Here is a 2500-nt window from a genome sequence, read left to right on the forward strand (position 1 = left end):
CAAGCCTGCAGTACGTGGTTGGCGGTCTCCACGGCTTGGCAGCCCGCGCGGCATCTGGTGTCCGCCTCCCGCCCCCGACTGCGCCGTGCCCTCGAAGGGAAGGCGTTGATGCGGGCGCGGAGGGCGTCGATGTAGTTACGCCCAGATAGCAGGCGACTGGTGTCGGCGACCCATTGGTGTTGCCCCTTGACGGCGGCAGAAGATGATAGCGCCGCACCGTCAATGGCAACATGCAGGCGCGCGGCCCACATCTCTCCAACCTGCGTCGACGATTTGAGGAGGTGGCCCTCCCACGTAAGGTGCCGCTCCAGCACCTCGATCTCACGCTGTACCCCGCACAGGCCTGCACCGTCGAAGGCTGGCCCTATCTTCTTAAGCGCCAGGAGACGGGACCGGCGAAGAGTTGGCCCCATCCATCGGCATGATGGGATGCCGAGGCCCCCCTGGGCAACAGGAGCGTGGAAGTAGCCCAGGGGAGTGTCCGCCGGAAGGCGGAACCATCTCCTGACGGCGGCCCTGATGGTTACGTCGGCCGCCTTTAGGGCACCCACTCGGGTGCGGCTGAGGGCCAGCCCATGGTACAGGCCAGGCAGAAGCACATTGGTGAGAGCGTAGAGGCGCTGTTGCGGCTTGAGCGGAGCTCGGGAGATGACGTCTAGCTGCTCCACCAGGTGGCGTCGTGGATTAAAAACGCAGCGACCCGCGGTGGAGAATTGCAGTCCCAGGTACCGGAAGGTTTCACCCACACGCAGGGCAGGCACGGTGGTGTTGCCTGCCTTGAAGGTAACGTCTGCGTCTACCTTCACCTTCTTGTCGCGCCCAGACGCGACCAAGGCGAGGGTGAAACACTTCCGGGCGTTGATTTGCAGCCCCAGATGGGCGAGGGCTGCGACGGCTGCGTCGATGAGGGACTGCAAGCCCCTCGCGGTCGATGCAAACAGTAAGACGTCATCTGCAAAGGCCGCAGCGTTGACTCTGCGGCCAAGAATCCGAGCTCCGATGTGGGAGGGAAGTTGACTCAAGACATAGTCCACCGCGAAATTGAAGAGGAGGGGGGAGAGGGGGTCACCCTGACGTACGCCCCTTGACGGCTGCACAGACACTCCCACGCCGGCGCCTCCCGCTATCACCGTCGCGCTGCCTCCGTAGCACCTCTCGACGTACTCAATAAAGCAATCCGGCAGGCCATGCGCCCTCAGCACAGGGCGAAGGGCAGCATGATCCACCGAATCGAACGCTTTAGAGACGTCGATCGAGGCCACGAAAACAGAGCGACAGGAGCGGACCGCGTCGGTGAGAGCAGTGTCCAAGATGAAGGTGTTTTCCAACATCCCATCCCGGGGGATGAATGCCCGCTGACGCTCGTCCACAGCACACGCACGCTTAAGAGAGTCATAGTTACTCCCGCCGTTTACCCGCGCTTGCTTGAATTTCTTCACGTTGACATTCAGAGCACTGGGCAGAAATCACATTGCGTCAACACCCGCTAGGGCCATCGCAATGCTTTGTTTTAATTAGACAGTCGGATTCCCCCAGTCCGTGCCAGTTCTGAGTTGATCGTTGAATGGCGGCCGAAGAGAATCCGCGCACCCGCGCGCCCCCGGAGGAGCACGCTAAGGCGGACGCGGCCTCGCAGCAAGGAAGATCCGTGGGAGGCCAAGGCACGGGACCGAGCTCGGATCCTGCACGCAGGTTGAAGCACCGGGGCGCGAACGCCGCACAGGCGCGCGCATCCTGCACCGCCGGCCAGCACGAGGCCGACCAACGGCGAGAGCAGACCACACCCGCGCTAAACGCCCGCACTTACCGGCACCCCTACGGCACTCACCTCGCCCAGGCCCGGCACGTTAGCGCTGACCCACTTCCCGACCAAGCCCGACACGCCCCGATCCTCAGAGCCAATCCTTATCCCGAAGTTACGGATCCAATTTGCCGACTTCCCTTACCTACATTATTCTATCGACTAGAGGCTCTTCACCTTGGAGACCTGCTGCGGATATGGGTACGAACCGGCGCGACACCTCCACGTGGCCCTCTCCCGGATTTTCAAGGTCCGAGGGGAAGATCGGGACACCGCCGCAACTGCGGTGCTCTTCGCGTTCCAAACCCTATCTCCCTGCTAGAGGATTCCAGGGAACTCGAACGCTCATGCAGAAAAGAAAACTCTTCCCCGATCTCCCGACGGCGTCTCCGGGTCCTTTTGGGTTACCCCGACGAGCATCTCTAAAAGAGGGGCCCGACTTGTATCGGTTCCGCTGCCGGGTTCCGGAATAGGAACCGGATTCCCTTTCGCCCAACGGGGGCCAGCACAAAGTGCATCATGCTATGACGGCCCCCATCAACATCGGATTTCTCCTAGGGCTTAGGATCGACTGACTCGTGTGCAACGGCTGTTCACACGAAACCCTTCTCCGCGTCAGCCCTCCAGGGCCTCGCTGGAGTATTTGCTACTACCACCAAGATCTGCACCGACGGCGGCTCCAGGCAGGCTCACGCCCAG

General features: G+C 62.0%; 1 pseudogene; it reads right to left on the reverse strand.

Moving 5' to 3' along the window:
* LOC126197752 (large subunit ribosomal RNA) overlaps positions 1 to 2500 on the reverse strand; it is a 6338-nt pseudogene that overhangs the window by 2072 nt on the left and 1766 nt on the right.

This window comes from Schistocerca nitens, chromosome 7, assembly GCF_023898315.1.
Source record: "Schistocerca nitens isolate TAMUIC-IGC-003100 chromosome 7, iqSchNite1.1, whole genome shotgun sequence".
Classification (NCBI taxonomy): Eukaryota; Metazoa; Arthropoda; class Insecta; order Orthoptera; family Acrididae; genus Schistocerca; species Schistocerca nitens.